The sequence below is a fragment of the Giraffa tippelskirchi genome, chromosome 5, assembly GCF_054371585.1.
Source record: "Giraffa tippelskirchi isolate mGirTip1 chromosome 5, T2T-mGirTip1v1.2.pri, whole genome shotgun sequence".
Lineage (NCBI taxonomy): Eukaryota > Metazoa > Chordata > Mammalia > Artiodactyla > Giraffidae > Giraffa > Giraffa tippelskirchi.
In genome coordinates this window covers 31,185,223-31,209,339 of record NC_137279.1, presented here as the reverse complement: position 1 = coordinate 31,209,339, position 24,117 = coordinate 31,185,223, and the positions used below count along the sequence as shown (strand labels likewise).

Genomic DNA, 24,117 nt, shown 5'->3' with positions numbered 1-24,117 from the left:
GTACCAGAGGACCGGGAGAGATGTGGCTGATGATCTCAATGGTCATTTTTAGCCCTAATACCACCATAGCCCTGCCCAGGGTCATACTCATGTCATGGAAAGAGCATGACAGCCACATGGCCTGAAGTCCATCAGTGGCATGGTGGGCAAACTACCTGAGATTCAGACTCTGCCCAGGAATGTTCTTTCTCCAGGATCACTCTCTGTACATTCCTCAGGCTGTCTGGAGGATACACATTCACTGTCTGGACCTGGCTTCTTCTGTGTGAACCTCGTTACCACATTCATTCCGTGTCCTTGTTTCTTCATGCTGATGACCAAAAACTCTGGCTCTGAATAGCTTTGGCTTCTGCCAGTTGAAAACTCACAGTGTTTAGACAGATTGATACCTTGGTGCTAACGATGGCGTTAAATGATGGCTACCTACATAATTTCTACACGTGCCATGTAGAAATTTCTCCTGCTGCCATTTCACCATCCCAGCTGATATCCAGCTGCAGAAGGCCACTTCTGAAGCTTCCAGACTGGCAGGTATGTGGGACCTGGAGTGGGAAACCAAGGAGGATGCCTTGGGGATCTTGGTTGTGATAAGTTGTGCGGAATATCGTGCTTTCTAAGCTGAAAACAGCCTGTCAGAGGGACCCTGGGATGAGGACTGATCAGCACATTTTCCTTTGAGAAAGGAGGAGCTACAGCCTGGGGTGTCATCCCTTGAGGCATGCTGGCACCCAGATCCACAAAGGGCTGGGGAACAGGTAAACAAAGGGCAGAGGGACTGCAGCCCCAGAAACTCCAACCTTGGAGCCCAAGAAGGCTGTGATGAAACAGCCCTGGATTTGTGCTTGGTTCCCAGATAGGCAGCTGATGCCTTGCCACCTGCTGCCCAGCATTTGCAGCCGTGAGCTGTTAAAGAAAAATAATAATGCATCTGAAGGATCTGCACCCAGTGTGAGGAATAGACAGAGCACCCCAGATTGGTGGCCTCTAGGGAGCTGAGACACAGGACAGCAACCTGCATAAAACAACAAAGAACAACAAGGAGATTAAATTACACCGCAAGCAGACCTTCTGGAAAACAACAAATTAACAAAATATGTTTCTTTAATTAGATGACTCTGTAGATGAAAGTTAGAACCCAACTTAGTGGCTTAAAGGAGAGGTCACATAGTAGGAGTCACAGGCCAAATATGGCCCATTATTTGTTTTTGTAAATAAAGTTTTATGGGAACATCATCATGTCCATCAACTTATGTGCGTTTGCATTGTAACAGCAGAGTTGAGTGGTTGGGACAGACTGCATGGCCCACAAAGCCTAGAATATTTACCACCTGACTTTTTTCAGAAAAGTTTGCCAACCCTTGGGCTGGAAGATGAAAGGAATTTCTCAAGATCCAACAAAAAGCCAGAATTGGAAATATTAACAAAAACAATAGGAGATGTGGAATATCCATCCAAAACACTAATATAAGAATAAAAGAGTTCCAGAAAAAGAACAAAATCAGGTAAAAAAGATAATAAAATAATTCTTATGTAAGTCATAGAAGTCAGTTTCTGGGTGACAAATGGAAGGCATTTATCATAAGGAGGAATCTTTGCTTCATTCACAGCTCTGATCTAAGTGCCTGAGGCAATGGTGTCCAGAAACGATCTATTCTGTGGGATTTCTTCTCATTCTTTCCCCAATATGCCCTCCACCTTTGCCCAACTTTTCTCTTTTCCGGGGGACTGACCTGAAGGAAACGAGTACATGATCCTTAGATCTTTTCTATCTTTCTTCCTTTTTTTTTTTTCACTTCCCTTATTCCTGTTGGATTCTGCCAAGGAGTGGGGAGGGCAGCAGTGGGTCAGAGGGAAGTTGACCAAGAGACAGTAACTGCTGCCAGGGCATCTTCTCCATACAGCTCTGTTCAGGTTCCTGTAGTACACCTCTCCAGCTGTGTGGTGCTAACAAACCTCCCATACTCCCCAACCCATGTTCCTTACCATCATGAGAATCTGTTATCTTGCCTTACCTTTGTACATGCTCCCTTAATCTCCCTGACCTCCAGCTCAAGTTTGACATCTATTTACTGGTGAGATCCTGACATGCACAATAGTTTACTGTGGCAAAATATCCATAGCATAAGATTTTTCATGTTAGCCATTTTAAATAGACAATTCAGCAGCATTAGGTACATTCATGGTGTTGTACAATCTTCACTACCACCCATCTCCAGATCTTTTTCATCTTCCCAAGCTGAAACAGTCTGCTTTAAACATGAACTCCTCATTCCCCCTCTCCTAGTCCCTGGCAGCCTGTATTCTTCTCTCAATCTGAATTTTGACTGCCGTAGGTGCTAATATAAGTGGAATCATCACACATTTGTTCTTTTGTGTGTCATTTATTTCACTTAACATAATGTCTTCAAGGTTTACCTATGTTGTATCATGTGTCAGAATTTCCTTTCTTTTTAAAGCTGAATAATATCGCATCATTTCTATCTTTTGGCTATTATAAATAATACTGCTATGAACATGGGTATACAAATATCTAAGTCCTTACTTCCAATTCTTTGGGGCATATCCCCAGAAGTGAGATTGCTGGACATGTTTGATCTATTTATTGAATGAATGAATGTGCTAAAGAAAGATTTAAGGAGATCAAATTTTAAAAGTTAATAAGTTCTAAGTAGGATTAATGGAAAAGGAAATACTCTTTGTTAAATTCCTAGTTCCAAGGATAAGAAAAAAAAAAGCACATGTTTTCAATGAGGAAAAATAAAATAGACAAAAAAGAAAAAAGAGATTTGCCTTCTGACTCTAATGCACAAGCTTGAATTAGAAAAAGCTCCCACAGAGAACTACAAAAGCTGAATTAATAAAATTAATAAATATGTTTAGGAAAGGTCTTGCAGAGCTAACAAGGGAGCCAGGACTTGAGGAGCAAAAATAATGACAAAAACATAGTGGGAAGGGGCTGACTATTTGCTATTACTTTTCACCTTGAGATCTTTTACCAATTTGTAAGCAGTGGCCCAGAAGATGAGAATCTAACAGAAAATAGCCAGAGGATAAGCAGCTGATCAGATCTTTTGACATTCTCTTATTGATGAGGAGATAAAGGTAAATTTCAAGACTTGACAGGGTGTTCGTAGTAAGCATATCAAGTTTTCACTAGAACTTCTGAAGTCTAGTCAATAAAACTAAGAATAAAACAGAAATTAACCAGCATTCATAAAACTGACTCCAGTTCAGAATGAGCATGACCACTAGTTGGTTTAAGGTGTTCAGTTCAATTGCTCAGTCATGTCCGATTCTTTGCGACCCCATGGACTGCAGCACACCAGGCTTCCCTATCCATCACCAACTCCCAGAGCTTACTCAAACTCATGTCCATCCAGTCAGTGATGCCATCCAACCATCTCATCCTCTGTAGTCCCCTTCTCCCACTTTCAATCTTTTCCAGCATCAGGGTCTTTTCAAATGAGTCATTTCTTTGCAATAGGTGGCCAAAGTATTGGAGTTTCAGCTTCAGCATCAGTCCTTCTAATGAATATTCAGGACTGATTTCCTTTAGGATTGACTGGTTGGATCTCCTTGCAGTCCAAGGGAATATCAAGAGTCTTCTCCAACACCACAGTTCAAAAGCATCAATTCTTCAGCACACAGCTTTCTTTACAGTCCAACTCTCACATCCATACATGACTACAGGAAAAACCATAGCTTTGACTAGATGGACTTTTGTTGGCAAAGTAACGTCTCTGATTTTTAATATGCTGTCTAGGTTGGTTATAGCTTTTCTTCCAAGGAGCAAGTGTCTTTTAATTTCAAGGCTGTAGTCACCATCTGCAGTGATTTTGGAGCCCCCCCAAAATAAAGTCTCTCACTGTTTCCATTGTTTCCCCATCTATTTGCCATGAAATGATGGGACCAGATGCCATGATCTTAGTTTTCTGAATGCTGAGTTTTAAGCCAAGTTTTTCATTCTCCTCTTTCACTTTCATTAAGAGGCTCTTTAGTTCTTCAATCTCTGCCGTAAGAGTGCTGTCATCTGCATATCTGAGGTTATTGATATTTCTCCCAGCAATCTTGATTCCAGCTTGTGCTTCAACCACATATCAGTTTAAGGTACCTGGCTGTTAAATGTCTTCCAAGGAAAATAATATTATTTACAATACTAAATGGTCGCTGTAGCACTTTCTGCACAATATTATACATTCAAATGAAAGTTGAAGGGACATCAAGGGACAGAAACAAGGACCAAAATCCAAGAGAGAAACCAGACAGTTTAAAGTCTTACCATTGATCACGATACTGGAATTATCATGCACAGTCTTATAGAATGAGCAATATACATGGCAACATGGTGCATTTCAAAACTTGTCAAATAAAATCTATTTTTAAAGTATTTGGTGAAAATTCTAGGATCAAAAATAAAACTATTAAAATTAAGAAATCAATAGGTGGGTAAAATCACAGATCAAGAATAGCTGAAGGATGGATAAGTGAACCGAAGGATGAAGCAGTAGAAAATATTCTGATTAAATTAGGGAAATCAAGGAAGTTTTTATTTTTTTAAATGCTTAAAAGAGTGCTGGGTACATAGGGAAAAAAGCATTAAGGTCTAACGTATCTGTAGTTGAGTTTCCAAAATGAGAGATGAAAGAATGGAAGAGTTAAGTGAAGAATATTTCAAAAAGATATAAAATTACCGAGTCACAAATCAGAAGAGTGCTTAATAACTAAAAATTAATTTAGCATTTTGACCTAAATAACACAAAGAATAAATACAAACTCAGCCAACAAATACAAAATGCACACCTTTGACAAATTTATCTAAAACTTTAACCAAAAATTGCTCAAATGTTCAACAAATATTAAACTATTAAAACATTTTCCAGAATAAGTTCTTTAACTGGAGTGCAATGAAGTTTTGGAACAATTAGCAAAATAATAAATAAAGCATTCCTTGAATGTTTAGAAGTCAAGCATTACATTTCTCAGTTAAAACAGGCTTCAATAATAAATCACAATAAAATTAAAATATATTAAAACTGAATTACTATGAAAATATGATATATGAACACCTATGGGATCAGCCTAACCAGTATCTAAAGGGAAAGATTAAGCCTTAAATGTATAAAGAAATAACAAGTATTGAAAAACAGTGATCTAAGTATCAATATCAAGAAGTTAGAAAAATAGAAGGAAGTAGAAAAAAATTATAAAAATAAAAATACAGGCATGTATACATATAGAGAAAGAAAATCAACACTGACAAAAATTAGTTACTAGAAAAGACTAATAAAATGAATAAATCTCTATCAAGATTAATTGAGAGGAAGAAACAAAGCACAAATCACCATTATCAGATTGAAAGAAAAGAAGATCATCTTATAAGAAATAAAAATAAAATATTTTGAGCAACTTTATGCCAATAAATAAGAAAATGTAGATTAAATGGAAGAATTTCTTTAGAAGCAAAATTTACTGTATTTGATACAAGGAGAAAAAGAAAATATTAATAGCCCTATAACTGATAAAGAAATTCAATCAGTAATTCAAACTTTCTCACAAAGAAAACTCCAGGACCAGATGGCTATAACAGTAAATGCTTCCAAATATTTAAGAAAGAAATAGCTCCAATACTGCAATATTGTGCAAACTTTTACAGAGAAAACAGAACACCATCAAAATTGGTTATCAGATCTGCATAACTTTGATGCCAAAACCATAGAGGAACTTTACAAGACAGGAAAATTACAAGATGAGTTTTCCATTGTTGACAGTGATTAATTAACTACTACAAGAATTTTCCCTCTTGCCATAAAAGACAAAATAAATGAAAGAACAATTTTTAGATATTGGACACAGGAAGCACATGGCTGTGATCCCTGAGAGAATGGACACAAAGTAAGCTATGGGATTGTGCCAGCACGGTCTCAGCACAGTCTGAGGCATTTTCCAGTTCATAGTACAGGAAGGGTCAATCCAAATAAAACACAACAAACTCATTGAATTGAGGATAAAGAAATTGGAGTTCACAGAAGCTGAGATGGCTGGAAATAGTATGGCAGGACAACAGAGAGAAGGCAGCTGCAGAGAGAGAGATAGAGAGACCCAGAGATCTGCAGACGGTCCCGTAGATATGCATCCTGAGTGCAGACTGGCATATATGTGGAATGGAACCCCATAAGGCTGAGAGAGAGAGAGAAAAAATGAAGCTGAAAAGTAATAAGCTAAAACCTTCTTGCAACACACAAGGCTGGAAATAGTTTATGTTTCTTCCAACCAGAGTGAAGAGACACTGTCACATACACAGCATTGGGTAGCGTTCTCAGACATGATTGTCTCAGAACACAAATGAAATAAAGTTAGACTGCATTCTGTTCTAGACTCACCCCGACAGAGTCCAAAAGCAGAAGTGATAGAGATGTTGAAATTAGGAGGTAAAGACATTAAAATGACTAAAAGTGACTACTTAAGTATGCTACACATGTTCAAGAATGAAGGAGTTACAATGAGGGGAAGCATGAAAGTTTTTAAAGGAGTCTAAATTTAAGCTATAGAGATGAAAAATTCAATAACTTCCATGAAAGATATACTAGGTTGGATAAACAGCAAATAGATACTTCAGAAAAAAAAATCAGACAAATAGAAGACATAGCAATAGAAACTAGCACAAATAAAGGAAAGGGGGGAAAAAGTAAAAATTAACAAAGCACCCGTGCTATGGACAATACCAAATTATCTAATATACTTATAATTGTAGACATATGGTAGAGAAAGAGAGAAAATATCTGAAAACAAAATACTGAAAGGTTTCCAAATATGAGAAAACCAAAATTCCACAATTCTGAGTCCCAGTGAGCCCCAAGGAAAAACTATACCAAAGCACATTATAATCAAATTGTTGAAGACTAGCCATGAAGAGAAAATTTTAAAAGCAGCTGAAGTAAAGATATATGTTACATAATGAAAGTCACTCAGTCATGACTGACTCTTTGCAACCCTACAGAGTATACAGTTCATGGAATTCTCCAGGCCAGAATACTGGAATGGGTGGCCTTTCCCTTCTCCAGGGGACCTTCCCAACCCAGGGATCAAATCCAGGTCTCCCACATTGAAGGCAGATTTTTTTTCCAGCTCAGCCACCAGGGAAGGCTGCTGTTATGTAAAGAGGAATATGTAATGTTATGTAAAGAAGTAAATACGTAATGTTATGTAAAATATGTTAGGCAAAGAGGAATAAAAATAAGTATGTAAGCAAACTTTTTGTCAGAAGTTGTGCAAGCTAGAAGACAAGGCCACTTGTTTGAAGTACTAAAAGTAAAAAAAGTCTGTCAACCTAGAATTCTATGCCTAATGAAAGTGTCTTTCAAATGTCTAGGCAGGAATAAAGACATTTTTAGACAAACAAAAGCTGAGAGAATTCATCACTATACAAGAAATGTTACAGGAAGTTCTCTGGAGAAAAGGAAATGATACCAGAAGGAAATTTAGCTCTATACAAAGAAATTCAGTAAAGCATCAGAAATGGTAAATATGTGAGTGAATATAAAAGACACTTTCCTCTTTTTTAAATATCGTTAAAAAAACATTGTTTAATTTAAGAATAATAAAAAATGTGTTTATAACATACATATATTTAAATATATAACAACCACAACACAAACTATAAGGAGAAAGAGAAACATATTCTTGTAAAGAGTCTATATTTTTTTTTATTTTATGTGAAGTGTCATACTATTGTTTGAAGATTCACTATGATGACTTAAATATGCATATTGTAAACCCTACAACAAAAACAACAAAAATTAATAAAATAAAGTATAGAAAACAAGTTAATAGAGGAGATAAAATGAGAACACAAAAATACTCAAATAATCTGAAAGAAAATAAAACAAAGAATAGAACAGATAGGAAATAAATAGCAACATGTCTGATTTAAACCCAAACATATCAAGGAGAAAGGGAAAATGGATGATCAGATTCTAAATTATACATGAAAACACAAAGGCCTAATGATATCCAAAACTACCTTGAACAATAAACTCAATGATTCTCATTAACAATTATAGCAATTAAATCTGTATAGTATTCATGGACAAGTATACAGTAATGGAACAGAAAAAAGAGTCCAGAATCACAGCCCTTCAATTAATGGACTGGGAAAATTAGGTTATCAATTAGTGGACTGGATCAATTAAATAAATGATTGGACTTGATAGACTGAATAACCATGTGTGAAGGAAAATAACGGAGGCAGTGATCAAAACCATCCCCAAGAAGAAGAAATGCAAAAAGCAAAATGGTTGTCTAAGGAGGCCTTACAAATAGCTGAGAAAAGAAGAGAAGAGATGTGAAAGGCAAAGGAGAAAAGGAAAGATAAATCCAGCTGAATGCAGAGTTCCAAGAATAGCAAGGAGAGATAAGAAAGCCCTCCTCAGTGATCAATGCAAAAAAATAGAAGAAAACAATAGAATGGGAAAGACTAGAGATCTCTTCAAGAAAATTAGAGCTACCAAGGGAACATTTCACGCAAAGATGGGCACAATAGAGGACAGAAATGGTATGAACCTGACAGAAGTAGAAGATATTGAGAAGAGGTGGCAAGAATACACAGAACTATACAAAAAAGGTCTTCATGACCCAGATAGCCACGATGGTGTGATCACTCACCTAGAGTCAAACATCCTGGAATGCAAAGTCAAGTGGGTCTTAGGAAACATCACTATGAATAAAGCTAATGGGTGTGATGGAATTCCAGTTGAGCTATTTCAAATCCTAAAAGATGATGCTGTGCAAGTGCTGCACTCAATATGCCAGCAAATTTGGAAAAAGCAGTGGCAGAGGACTGGAAAAGGTCAGTTTTCATTCCAATCCCAAAGAAAGGCAGTGCCAAAGAATGTTCAAACTATTGCACAATTGCACTCATCTCACATGCCAGCAAAGTAATGCTCAAAATTCTCCAAGCTAGGCTTCAACAATATGTGAACTGAGAACTTCCAGATGTTCAAGCTGAATTTAGAAAGTGCAGAGGAACAAGAGATCAAATTGCCAACATCTGTTGGATCATCGAAAAAACAAGAGAGTTTCAGAAAAACATCTACTTCTGCTTCATTGATTACGTTAAGGCTTTTGACTGTGTGGATCACAACAAACTGTGGAAAATTCTTAAAAAGATGGGAATACCAGACCATCTCACCTGCCTCCTGAGAAATCTGTATGCAGGTCAAGAAGTTGCATACTTCTCCTTTGCCTTTCACATTTCTTCTCTTTTTTTCTCAGCTATTTGTAAGGCCTCCTTAGACAACCACTTTGCGTTTTGCATTTCTTTTTCTAACCTGTGCAAGGTTAGAGCCAGACATGAAACAATGGACTGGTTCCAAATTGGGAAAGGAGTCTGTCAAGACTGTATATTGTCACCCTTCTTATTTAACTTATATCCAGAGTACATCGTGCGAAATACCAGGCTGGATGAAGCACCAGCTAGAATCAAGATTGCAGGGAGAAATATCAATAACCTCAGATATGTTGATGATACCACCTTTACAGTAAGAAGCGAAGAGGAACTAAGAGCCTCTTGATGAAAGTGAAAGAGGAGAGTGAAAAAGCTGGCTTAAAGCTTAACATTCAACAAACTAAGGTCATGGCATCTGGTCCCATCACTTCATGGCAAATAGAAGGGGAAACAATGGAAAAATCGAAAGACTTTATTTTCTTGGGCTCCAAAATCACTGCAGATGGTGACTTCAGCCATGAAATTAAATGTTGCTTGCTCCTTGGAAGAAAATCTATGACAAACCTATACAGCGTATTAACAAGCAGAGACATTACTTTGTCCACAAAGGTCCATCTAGCCAAAGCTGTCGTTTTTCCAGTAGTCATGTGTGGATGCAAGCGTTGGACCATAAAGAAAGCTGAGCATTAAATAATTGATACTTTTGCACTGTGGTGTTGAAGAAGAATCTTGAGAATTCCTTGGACTGGAGAGATCCAGCCAGTCCATCCTAAACGAAATCAGTCCTGAATAGTCATTGGAAGGACTGATGCTGAAACTGAAGCTCCAATACACTGGCCACCTGATGCGAAGAGCTGACTCACTGGAAAAGACCCTGAGGCTGGGAAAGATTGAGAGCAGGAGGAGAAGGGGATGACAGAGGTTGAGTTGGTTGGATGGCATCATCGACTTGATGGACATGTGTTTGAGCAAGCTCTGGGAGTTGGTGACGGACAGGAAACAAGGCATGCTGCAGTCCATGGGGTCACAAGGAGTTGAGCATGACAGAATGACTGAACTGAACTGACTCCCTCTCACCTCACACCATACCCCCAAGTCAATTCCAGGTAATCCAAGAGCTTGATACCAAAGGTACATCAATAAACCTTCTAGAAATTACAGAAGCTTTGATTCATTCTATGTGTGAGGGTATTCTATACCATCTTCTAGAAGAATGATATCTTTGCACTTCTCTGTTTGTATATTATAAACTACCTGGAATGGTAAGATAGCATCACCAACTCAATGGAAATGAATTTGAGCAAACTCCGGGAGATAGTGGAGGACAGAGGAGCCTGGTGTGCTGCAGCCTATGGGGTCACAAAGAGTTTGACACAACTTACCAACTAAACAACAAAAAGGTACTTATGCATGGCTCAGTAGCATGAGGATGACCTCTGAGCCATATTATAATTCATTCTATCACAAAGTCAACCTGCAATGTTAACATAGTCAGCTTATTCTTTGAAATCTACCTGAAGAAGCCAGCCATGCCAGTCCCTTCCCGGGTAGCCCCGGGACAGTCTGAGATGTCCTTTTCTACATTCAATCAAGCCCTTGAAATTATATAGTTCTGCATTTGTTACCTGCCTAGTTAGAGTAGAAGCACTCCAATTAAACATTCACAAAATAAAGAGGAAGACAGTGGAATTAGGTTAGTATCAGGCTCTTCTTTTGCTTCTGTGGAAACTAAAGGCTGGAATAACATGGACAACATATGGAGGAAGAAGGACTGCCCCAAGGAAACCTGAAACCCTTCATCTGACAGGTGAGAGAGAGCTCCAGCATGCTGGGACTAGAGACTCTATCTGGGGTTTTTAATATTAAATCTGACAAAAACCTTGAAAGTACACACACACACACACAGAGTTAAATGTAAATGTACAATGATAAAGTGACTGGAAATGTGTAAAGCAAGTAAAATAACTGCCAAATATGAATCCTGAAATAGAAAAGACATGCTTGCTGACTAGAGTGAACATACTTACAGACTGCCACGGAGCTCTCTTGGCAGATCCGAGGGGGAGGGAGAAGGTGGAAATCAATGTGTTTGAATTTCACATCTGCCTCGTCAGATGGGGTAATACTACTTTGGTGGAAGAAAATAGCTGGTACCTTGTTTTCATACAATAACGAGGAAATGCTTGTTTGATTATGAATACAGCAGATGGAAAAATACTGCGGAACTGGTTACCTCTTGCTGCAGAACAGCCCCCAAATTTAATGGTTTAAAACAATGATCATTTCTCATGACTTGTTTAGGTTGACTGGGGTCACTGGTGTGGCTACAGAGGAATTGGGGAACCCTGTATCTCTCCCCTTCCATGTGCATGAAGGTTCTCACAGGGTGTCTCATTCTTAAAGAGCATTGCTGAAGCTTCTACACACAGAGGCAGGGACAAAATTGCAGAGGCAGAAACTCCAAAGATTATTAAGTTCTCAGCTCTATAATCTGCACATCACCTGCCCCACTCTCTTGGTTAAATGAAGTCATGAGTCCAATTCAGATGGAAGAGGATGTGGACACTGACTCCATCTGTTACTGAACTCAGGTTCAGCTGTTCATTGCTCAAGAATCCAATACCAAGCGACAAGTGTTGGGTAAAAGGAAAGATACCTTTATTGAGGAAGCCAGCAATCCTGGGGAGAAGGTGGACTCATGACCCAAAGAACCAACTCCCTCTTGTCCAACAGGAGGAAGAGTTTTTAAAGGGAAATTTCAAGGGTGCACAGGCAGGGGTTGGGGTTTACATGTAGAATACCACAGTTAGCTCTGATGGTCATATTGAAATTAGTCAGATGGTGGTCTGATCAGTGTCATCTTGATTGTTTTAAGTGAAATTCACCTTCAGTTCCAGGGTCAGTTTTTTGCTATTTCTCTGAGGCCAATTCTCAGAACTACAGCAATTTATGACATACACACAAGTTGGTCATCACATAATTAACTTCTTGCACCTAGTTAGAGTTTTAGTATCTGTAAAGCATCTTGAAGGATATGGTTCAGAATACAGTCTAAAGCCCTTGAGGAGGAACTAAATGTCCTTGACTTTGTTTAATGGATAAACTATTATTAATTTGTTTTATTTGACTGTTTTCCTTCATTTATACATATTCTCATTTCTCTGATTAAATTTATCCTTTGGCTAAAGGTTTTTTTATAGGCAGGCAGAGGACATGGGGGAGGGGGTCTGTCCCAGAAAGGCCCCATAGGACCCTGCTCTGTTACACATTTCTTAATGGAAATGCTATTGGATATGGCTACAGGGAAGTGAGATTCACTGTGGGCTTTTATTAATATTAAAAGGACCAAATACAATATCCAAATATAGCTTCCATTAGCAACCACAAGTCTGTTCTCTATGTCTGTGAGTCTATTTCTGTTTTGCAGATAAATTGATTTGTGTGATATTTTAGATTCCACATATAACTAAGTCACTTTGCTGTACGGCAGAGATTGGTGTAACACTGTACATCAACTATACTTCAAAAAAATTAAATTAAAAAAACAAACACAACTCCCAAGTGAACAAGGGGAAAGAGAAGTCAACAGTGATTTGATAACACCATAAAAGTAAATAGGTAAAAGTGAGAAGGAAATAAAGTAAAAGAAATAAAGCAAGATTGATGGAGTAAATTCAAGTGAACTTATTATGCTAAATTTGATGAAGATAAGCTCAAAAGAGAAGAATCTAGTCCAATTTTATTCTCCATTAGAAGTTACAGAAATATAAATTATAAACAATTAGATACTATAATAATAAGTCAACAAGTAGATAAGTATTTTATTTTACTTTACTTTAAATAATTTAGATGAGATTTGTTCCAGCAATGAAAGTCTGACTGGATGTTACAAACTCTATCAACAAAATCAATTCTATCAGAAAATAAAGGAGGGAAAGAGTTATGATCAAATCAGTGATACTAAAAAGGCAATTATTAAAATTTAGATAACATTAATAATGAAAATCTCTTAGTAAAATGACTAAACAAATACTATTTAAATATGAAAAAAGTATTTACCAAAAAAAAAAGAAAGTGTAGTTGCTCAGTCATGTCTGACTCTTTGTGACTGTAGCCTGCCAGGCTGCTTGGTCCATGGGATTTTTCAGGCAAGAATACTTGACTGAGTTGCCATGCCCTCCTCCAGGGGGATCTTCCCAACCCAGGGATCAAACCCGGGTCTCCCACACTGTAGGCAGTCCTTTCACCGTCTGAGCCACCAGGGAAGCCCAAACCCAGCAACAAATATTACCCTTAATGGACGTACACTACATCTGTTTATCTTAAAATTGGTAACTAAGAAATTTTCACTATCACGATTATTATTCAATGTTGCTTTGTCATTGTAGGAAAGGCAGTGATATAAGAAAATGAAAAAATCAGCATACACATTGCTGCTGCTGCTAAGTCGCTTCAGTCCTGTCCGACTCCGTGCAACCCCATAGACGGCAACCCACCAGGTTCCCCCATCCCTGGGATTCTCCAGGCAAGAACACTGGAGTGGGTTGCCATTTCCTTCTCCAATGTGTGAAAGGAAAAAGGAAAAGTGAAGTCGCTCAGTCGTGTCCGACTCTTAGCGACCCCATGGACGGCAGCCTACCAGACTCCTCCGTCCATGGGATTTTCTAGGTAACAGTACTGGAGTGGGTTGCCAGTGCCTTCTCCAGCATACACCTTAGAAAAGAGATAAAACATTCCTTTTTTGTTTGTTTTGCTGATGTGGCTGCATAGTAAAAAAAAAAAAAATTGAAGATACTAATATTTAAGTAAACAAAGTACTTGAATTAAGAAAGAAATTTGATAAAATGGGTTGCTAAAAGAGAATTATACAAAACAATAGTTTTTCTTTATTATAGTGAAAACACCTGAAGGAAATAAACAACAGAAAAGACAAGACTTTTATAGAGAAGGGACAGAGAGAGAAAGAAGAGGGAAAGAAAGTGCAGGAGAAGGAGGGGAAGAAGGAGTAGGGAGGGAGGGAGGGAGGGTGAGGCCAGTGGGGAAACAGAGAGACAGACTGTGCTCGGTGTTGTTTGGTTGGTTGGTCGTGGGAGCTTTTTTGGAAGTTTGAAGAAAAATATCCTGCAAATTCCTGCGAAGGAATTGGTACTGAGAAAAATCAACAGCGCTGATCTGTCCTTTTCAGATACCAAAACAGACTGCACACAATTTACTCTGGTGGAGAGATTGCAAAGAAAATCCAGAAGCAGATCTCAGTGTAGGGAACATTTTACTTTCCTGGGAAGAGGACGGATTGATAAATGATGCTAGTGCAACTGGCCATCTTTCTGGAAGAAAATAAAGCTCAGCTCCTTCTTTATACCACAAAAATATATGAACTACAAACGCACTAATGACCACTGCAAATATGTAAAACTTCTAGAGGAAAGAAAGAATTTATTAAGCACAATCAGAAACCCAGTGGCCAAAAGATAAAATATAGATTTTATTAAATTTTTAAAAAGCTTCTGCTGGCAAGAAATTAAAAGTAAAAACAGATTTCGAAAATACTAACTGTGTCTGTGACAGACAAAGTGTTAATAAGTACAATATGAAAGTCTCTAATAACTGACAAATAACAGGAAGACAACCAAAAATGGGCCAAGTGTATTAGTGGGCAATGCAGTGATGAGCAAAGCCAAATAATTAATAAATAGGGAAAGACTCTCTTACTCACCAGCCGTTGGACAATTTCAAGTCAAAAGGAGGCGTATCTTTACAACAATCTGACTGTAAAAATTAATGAGAACTTTAACACTTACTGTTGGCAAGATACTTCAGAGAACATATTCTTAACAGTTTCTATTAGATATGTACATTTTAACAGCTATTTTGGAAAGCATTTGACAAGACTAATTAAAATTAAGCATATAGATTCCATTCTATCACCTAAAACTACAAAAGCTGGTACCTAAAGTTATATATTCATAATTATATAATATGTAATTATTATAGATGATAGATGCAAATACATACATATATGTAGACAGACAATAGGCAGATTTTGTAGATTTATTCCATGTGGTTAAAAACTAGGAAAAAAAACAAACAGTTTAATGCCTCTAAAGAAAGGAATGAATGGATGAAAAATGGTAACCATTACTTTAACAAAATAAGAAATGTTATTCAGAGGTTAAAAGAATAAACTAGTTATAAAGGCATCACTTTAGAAAACAATTCAAAATTTTAGTATGCATGAAAATATGTGTGCTTTTATGTAACTGTATGTCAGTGGTGAACTATGAATGGACGCTAATTTACAAACATAGGTTAACATAATTTGGAAGTGGTGTGATTATGGTAGATGGAGAAAGAGAATGGAAGTAGAGGCACTAGTATGGTTGGGGGGCAGGGAGAGAGAGAGAGAAAGAGAGAGAGTGCCAGGGAAAGAGAGACAGGAGATGGGAAGAGACAGAGATAGAGAGAAAGAGAGAGAATTTTAAAACTTTAGCATGCATAACATGATTCTGTTATTCATTTATGATTTATGTAAAAGAATATGTGTGTGTATGTTTATAATGAAGATAAATATGACCACAGAACTTTTTAGCAATGTGCATGTAGATTATTTCTGTTTGAATTGAATTAACCCATTTCTGTTCTGCAGTGAGAAGCAGCAGAAGGATTTGGCTAAAGGCACATTTGGAGTTAAACTGTTTAGATTCCTATCTGACTCCTCCATGACTGTCTGGTTTGGATCACACTGTTTCACCACCCTGTGCTTTCTTTCCTTATCTTGAACATGGGAATAATAATTGTATCCACCTAGCTTTGTGGTGAGGATCAACTCATTTAAGAACTCAGAGCATGCCTAGTATATAGCAAGTTATATTTTCTGTTTTCAGTCATACGGGAAATCAACCCTGAATACTCATTGGAAGGACTGATGCTGAACCTGAAGCTCCAATACTTTGGCCACTTGAAGTGATGAGGTGACTCATTGGAAAAGACCCTGATGCTGGGAAACAATTGAGGGCAGGAGGAGAAGAGGGCAGCAAAGTATGAGATGGTTGGATGGCATCACCGACTCAATGGACGTGAACTTTGTTAAACTCTGGGAGATGGCAAGGGACAGGGAGGTCTGCTGTGCTGCAGTCCAAGTGGTTGCAAAGAGCTAGACACAGCTTAGCCACTGAACAACAATAGCAATTTTCTATTGCTAAAATTATTTATAAGACCAAGAAAAACTAATTTTTTTCTTTATTTGTCTTTTATTTGTACACCTAATAAAAACACCTTACTAATACTAACTTTTTCCCGTCAAATCTCTTGTGTTTTCTAGATATGCAATCATAACATAGGGAAGGAGAGTGTAATTCCTTCTTTATCCTAATTTTTACCTTTTCCTTACCTTTTCACATTCTCTGAAACTTTGAAGAATGGTCAATAACAATGATGATAACAACTATCTTGTCTTTTTCCTGATTTTAATAGATACCATTTCATTTATTCACCATTCAAAATGATTTCTGATGCTTGTCTTGAAGAAATAAACTTTATCATATTGTTTCTTTTATTTATATTTTACTTGGGATTTTTATTACTAGTGATCACTAAAATTTCATCAAATGTCTTCGTGGTAGCAAATTTCAAAACATAAAGCATGTTTCCACTTTAAGAACAAACCCTTCTTAATTATAGAGTCCTATTCTTTTTTTTCCTAGTCATTATGCATGTATTTTCGGCCACACAAATTTGAGTTTTATTCTTTTGATATATCACCAGATATATGAATTTGCTAAAATACTGTTTGGAGCAGTCAGTTTACACTGATAAATGGAGCTGGCCTGTGATTGTCTTTCTTTGCATTACATTTTGCACTATCTGGAGGAGCTGTGTGCATTATGAAGTACACAGAGGTGCCTGGCAAGGGGCAGGTTGGGTAGATCTTTCTGATTTGCATGAAGGCACCACAGGGGCTGGAGGTAACCAGGATGTTATAATTGATTATTTCCCTTGTTTCCATATACATTTAAAAGTGTAAATTATACCAAAATTATCTGTTCTTTACGTATTAGTTAGACTTACACTGTGAACTCATTTCTTACAAAGAGTACATCTTCAATGGCCTTTACAATCTTTTCTTTGTCAATTGGACAGTTCAGGTTTTCTATTTCTTCTGGGATCAGTTTTGGTGTCATTCATAGTTCTTAAAAAATTGTCGGTGTTTGTAGTGGGCGTGTTGGCGTCAAGGTTACTTTGCGGAGCTGGAGCTTTGGCCTCCCAGGCCCTGAGGGCCTGCAGTCCAAATGGAGTTTCCGTGGTGCGCTCAATGGCGTCTGGAGGTGGTGTTCCTACTGATGAAGAGGAGGCAACTGGGCTGGAGAGGGAGGTCATGCTGGCTGCACGCAAGGGACAGGACCCATACAATATACTTGCCCCAAAGGCAACCTCAGGTACCAAGGAAGACCCTAATTTAGTCCCCTCCATCACCAACAAGTGGATAGTGGGCTGCATCTGTGAAGAAGACAACAGTACTGTCATCTGGTTCTGGCTGCACAAAGGCAAGGCCCAGCGATGCCCCAGCTGTGGAACCCATTACAAGCTGGTGCCACACCAGCTGGCCCACTGAGCCATTGCACTAATTCACTCAGAATATGATGTGGAATTTCTTCTTTCCAGTAAAGACTAGCCATTACATTGGCTTCTCCTCCCGTAAAAAAAAAAAAAAATTGTCTCAGAGAAGCAGAAGCACCATTACCTAAGGCAATGTTCCAGATATTTATTTTTCAGCAGTGTTACATATGGGGTTCCCTTGTGGCTCAGCTGGTAAAGAATCCACCTGCAATGCAGGAGACCTGGGTTCTATCCCTGGGTTTGGAAGATCCCCTGGAGAAGGGAAAGACAACCCACTCCAGTATTCTGGCCTGGAGAATTCCATGGACTGTATAGTACATGGGGTCGCAAAGAGTTGGACACAACTGAGTGACTTTCACTTTCACTTTTCACTTGCAGTGTTGTATACAGGGGCAAAAAAGCTTTAAACAAAGGAAATGCTCAGAGGCTCTATTATGAAATGAGACTAATGTGGAATATCACGCAGCCATTAAAAATAATGAGTTCAATTAGATGGGTTTTTGCAATCTTTTGTGGCATGTAAAGATCAAGACTCAGAAGAGTTTACATAACATCACCTCAATTTGCAAAATAAGCAATGACCAAGAACTCCTCTAGATCAAGGACCTGCAGTCATACTGCCAGCATGTATTTGAATCTTATGTGAAGTTGGTCACCTTCTTAACCTCTCTGTACCTCTGATTTCCCAAGTGTAAAAGTGGGAATAATGTGGCAGCTACTTCCAAGAGCTCTGAGGATTAAGTGGGAGTGGAGAGAAAGTAGTGTCAAGAGCATAGTACATACACTGTGAGAGTTCACTATTGTTTTGCGTGTATTAGTATAAACATATGGAGAAGGAAATGGCAACCCACTCCAGTGTTCTTGCCTGGAGAATCCCAGGGATGGGGGAGCCTGGTGGGCTGCTGTCTATGGGGTCGCACAGAGTTGGACACAACTGAAGTGACTTAGCAGCAGCAGCAGCAGCAGCAGTATAAACATAAACACAGATATGATCACATTAGCACACAAAAAAGGTGTGAATGAATGTACACCAAGTTACCTGTGGGGAACGGAGGTTGATGTGTAGAAATTTTAAAAATTAAGAATTTAGATAAAAAAGTGAAAGATAAGCTTGCAGTTATGTAGAAACGTGTGTGTGTGTGTGTGTAGAAATGTATAAAAGAATTGTCACCACACATATTAAAAACTAGGAACTTTATGACAATTCTGTAAAATGAAATAACGCAAAGACATCATGTAGAGGAGTCTCTTTCATTCCATTTTTTTAAAGGAAAAAGAGGAACAATAACTGCCAGTAGATTGAGAATATCCAAAGCAGGATGCCATAAGACCTGTTGGTTGTATTTTCTTGAGTGAAAGAAAGATTGATAAATGTCTCCCTCTTATGAAAACAACAGCTAAACATGTGGAGGAGAGGGAAGGGGAGCTGTTTAGTAACAAAATGTCAGATAAAGCTTGTGCTTTTGCAAGTTCTGATTTGTTCCAGTGCCCCACTAAGCCTACCTGATGAGACTGGCAGTGGTCACTTGGCAGCCAACCTAAAGAGTCTTCAGACCCAGTACCTGCTTGCTGGGTCAAGGGCTATCATCAACGGACCCCTTGGCAGGCACTTCACAAACCCCCCTGGATCATCTGGCATTTCCATCATCTTATGTGGAGGCACCACTATTACACAGCTACTTACAGATGAGGAAATTAAGGCTCAGACAGGTTATGTAGCTGGCCCGAGGCCACCATGACCGGATGTGGAGCATACGCTGTGAGTATGAAACTATATGAAAATAAGCCAAGGTGTACATCAAATGTTTCTCTCTTCAGCTTCTTGAATAGGCTTAGTGCATCTGGTTTGAAAGAGGCAAAAATTTCCAAACTGTGTTTTATTTACTTACCAAGATTATCTTTAGCATCTTACAAAATAGAACCAGTGAAAACAAAGTTATTTATGAAACTCATGATATTTTATGAATAAATATTTCAGGAGTGTTTGGCCAGAAAATCTTTGCTAATATTGCAAAACAAAGGCAAGTGTTAATCGCTCAGTTGTGCCTAACTCTTTGTGACCCCATGGACTATAGCCTGCCAGGCTCCTCTCTCCATGGAATTCTCCAGGCAAGAATACTAGAGTGGGTAGCCATTCCATTCTTCAGGAGATCTTCCTGATCTTGGGAACAAACTCGGGTCTCCTGCCTAGCAGGCAGGTTCTTTACCATCTGAGGCAATAGGGAAACCCAAAACAAAGGCAATGGTGCTCCTGAATTGAATCAATTTTTTTTTTTTCTGAAAAGATTTTGTGGACCACAACCACATCTTGCAAAATTTCCCTGAGCAGGCAGTTCTCTGCTGTGGGGAAAATCCCCAATCAGGTCCTTTCTTCAATCGAGACCTCACTTTATCGTATAAGGTAATAGCATTCTGGAGTTGGCAACATGAAACTGGAGCAAATCCCAGGGACCCAGAAATGAAAGCACTTAAAAGTTTGTGACATCTGTTTTTATTAAAACTTGACATCATTTATCAAATAATATTTATAGCAACCCCTTTCTCCAGTTCAAGAGGAGTCTGGACTTGGGAGAAATCATCACTTATTGGCTTACGTTACAGAAGAGCCGGGAAAGTACCCATATCTTGGAACAACATGAGCTAAAGGAATTTCAAACCCTGTGAATGTCCAAACCCTGTGAATGTCCACTCCACTTTGATGCGCTGTCCTAATACTCCAAATATACGTGCTCTAAAATAAAGATTTTTACCCTGGAGAGAGTTCAGTCTAAAGCAAGCATTGTATATCAATAAAGCATTGACAGTATCTATCAGCTTAATATATTTTCTCATCTTCCATTCCTTCATATGAGTCTCCAAAAAGGCATTGAAATAATTATAAAAAGATAAGCTGAATCCAGAGTGAATTCTATGGAACTGGAATTTTGCTGAAAGCTGGTTCTTGGTAATTTTTAAGCGTCCCTCGCAAGACCTATCTCTTGACAAGCCCATCTTCCTATGCCTTCAAAAACCTGAGTAGCAATGACTACACTTCATCCCAGGATTTGCCAAGACACCAGGGGCAAACAGGGCTTCCCCAGTGGCTCAGTGGGTAAAGATGCCTGAGGATGACTGCAATGCAAGAGACAAAGGAGACGTGGATTTGACCCCTGAGTCAGGAAGATCCCCTGGAGCAGGAAATGGCTGCCCACTCTAGTATTTTTGCCTGAAAATTCCCGTGGACAGAGGAGCCTGTCGGACTACAGTCTACGGGGTTGCAAAGAGCTGGACACAACTGAGCAACTGAGCACAGTACAGGGGCAAACAAGGTGGCCATGTGTGCTGCTCCTGAGCTGCGAAGAGGGGGTACTCGCCCGCCACAGAAAGGGGCTCACCACTCCCAGGAGTTCTGGTCTTTTTTGTTTCATTCTCATCATTTGACTCTGCATGTGGCTTTTAATGCTCATATAGTCAAACTGAGTGATTTTTATATTTTCTGACTCCTTGATTTTATGTCCAAAGCATGAATTCATACACTTTCTAGTTTTATTTTTTGAGCTTTATGTTCTTACGTTAAAAGAGACATTAGGTACTTAGAGATTTCAACTAATGGCACTGTCATTTTTAATTATGAAATCTCATACATGTTATACAGTGTGCAGTATACCTGACATGTTAAAAATAGTGAAAGAAATTTCCCCAAAGCAGGATGAATACTCCCCCACCGCATGGGTGATCCTTCGTTTACCCCAGCCTTACCTCCCAGATGAATTTCTTCCATGACGCTTATTGGCCCCTTGCTTTTCTTTAGAGAATTACTAAATAGCCACGTGTCCATAAACAATACACTTAGTACTGCATATTTTTTAAGAATCTATTTCTTTGACTAAGCTGTGTGGCATCTGGGATCTTAGTTCCCAGACCAGGACTTGAACCTGTGCCCACTGCAGTGGAAGCTCAGAGTCTTAACCACTTGACCACCAGGGAAGTCCAGTTTTTAATATTTTGAGCCAGTTACCCTCACACCGCATATGGTGCCCCTGCATCACTTCTCCCTTGGGTCTTCATGATAAACATCTACGTTTCTCTCCTTCTGTTCATGCATTCTCTCTACTGAAGACCCTTTTTTGTTGTTGCTATTGTTTAGTCACCAAGTCGTTTCCAGCTCTTTGAGACCCCTTAGACCGTACGTAGCCCGCCAAGCTTCTTGGTCCATGGGATTCTCCAGACAAGAATACTGGAGTGGGTTACCATTTCCTTCTCCAGGGGATCTTCCTGACACAGGGATCAAACCTGTGTCTCGTGAATTGGCAGGCAGATTCTTTACCCCTGAGTCACCTCGGAAGCCCAAAGACCCTTTTACAACAGAGTTAAAGCCAAGTTACTTGAGGTGGCAGGTCTCCAAGCACCATCTGCCTCCTCTGCCTTCCAAGCTCCCAGGTTTCCATCCATAGACCTCAGCGTCTTGACACTTTCTAAATTGTTCACTCTGCTCCCACCTGCAGGCCTCTTGCTGTTCCTTCAGCATTCCCAGCACACCTCCATCTCTGGGCTTTTGCTCATGCTGTTTTGTGTCTTTCCTCCACATCTTGGGGCCCAAACTGGCATCTTCTTGGTTCAATCTTGCCTTCTCCATGAGACCTTTCAACTTGAACTTTAGGTGATGGCCTTCCCTGTCTGCCTTCCTGACTCCTGGCTCCACGGCACCATCTCCATCTAACAACTATATATTTAATCATGTGCATATTTATTTTGTCCAGAATGTGGTGATATGTATTTATTTCCACCAGCTTTCAGGATGCAAAGATCATGTGTGGGTGTCTGCTGTGTGTGTTTTTGTGTCTACTGTGTATCTATACACCTTGCTTTAGAAGAGTGCCTGACACATAATAGACCCTCCATCCACAGATAAATATTTACCAAGAACGACCTGTATGCATCCTTCTGTAACTTGTGGTTTTGGGGGGGTGTTTTTGGGGGACAGGGAGGAGCTTAGCACAAATCATCTTTGCTGATCTGCGTGTCTGTACTCCTTTCATTTCCATGGCTGTGTGTATTCTACTGTGTGGACATGACACAAATATGGATCCACCATCCTCATTTCAGGAGTTCCCATTGTCTCTAAAACTAAGAATATATATATATATATATATAGTTTGTATATTATAGCCCAATATATTTTTGTTTGTTTCTCCCAGTGAACATATGCAAGAGTCTCCAGGACATTCCTCTCTGAGTCTATTTTAATCTACACTTCTGCTGAACTTATTGTCTGGCAGATATTGTGTGACTTCATCTTCCTTACTTCTGCCTGGGCTGTAGTATTAATTCTAAGTGCTGTGCCTTGACCTTGATGAGCATCTTTTTGTTCTGAAAAAGTCCAAGCTAGCCTTAAAAGCCAAGTGTCAAGGCCTGGGGCTGCCTGGGCTGGATTGTCCTTCAGCCCCTTTTCGACCTTCAGGGGAGGGCAGACTCCATGGTTCATCATGATGGTTTCCAAGGCTTTCGGTTTTCTTAAGTTTGATTTCCCCAAGCCACTCAGGACTCCTGAACCCTCCCTGCTAAAAATTGTTTGTTATCAGAGCCACAATGCATTTTGCAATTATCTTGCCCCCTGGCATCTTCAATTGTCTCCATCAATTCCGCTCACTGAGTTTGCCTCTTTGGGGAGCCATTCCCTCTTTCCAGTCAAGTTCTCTTCATCCCTGTTTGCTCTCAGAAAACACCTCCCACCTTCTCCTTTTACAGCCTCATCATGGCAGTTTATGGCATAAAGAGTGAAGCTGACATGTGATAGAGAACCTGCAGAGAAATCGTTTGAGTTCTGGGTTTCCAGGAGACACATGCATTCCTTCTGAGGAATGATGCCAAGATGGTTTTACTCTGTAGATCCAGCATTTTTACTATAATTCAGAGACATCTGCCAGATTTATTCACTGGCTGGAGAGACAAACTGGGGAAGCATTTTCTGCTCCAAATCATTTTAGCTTTGGAAAGTGATATGCTGTTTTATAAGTGCACAGGAGAGCCTCACAACTTTCAAAAGTGGAAAAGGAAAAGTGATGGAGGGTGTCCCCGATGTCTTTATAGATGCATTTGGATATTGACTTGACTGCTGTAGACAAGAGATGTCAAATAATATTGGCCAAAATAACAGTTCATACATTTCCTTCCCACAAAGTGCAGGACTCAAACCTCTCTTCTGTTACCGGGCATCCATCCAATGTCACTGTGATACTCTGGTCCTCAATTGGTGGCAGGGAGAGAAGCAAGGAGCAGGAGATTCCTTGAAGGCACAA

At 39.1% G+C, this 24,117-nt stretch overlaps 1 pseudogene across 1 annotated transcript; it reads left to right on the top strand.

Annotated features, from left to right (window-relative positions):
- Positions 1 to 402: 402 nt before the first annotated feature.
- LOC145505168 (cytochrome c oxidase subunit 5B, mitochondrial pseudogene) lies at positions 403 to 17,900 on the top strand (annotated as a pseudogene). The gene is made up of 3 exons (XR_014052903.1): positions 403 to 531; positions 1,218 to 1,251; positions 17,437 to 17,900. The product of XR_014052903.1 is annotated as a cytochrome c oxidase subunit 5B, mitochondrial pseudogene (transcript).
- Positions 17,901 to 24,117: the final 6,217 nt, after the last annotated feature.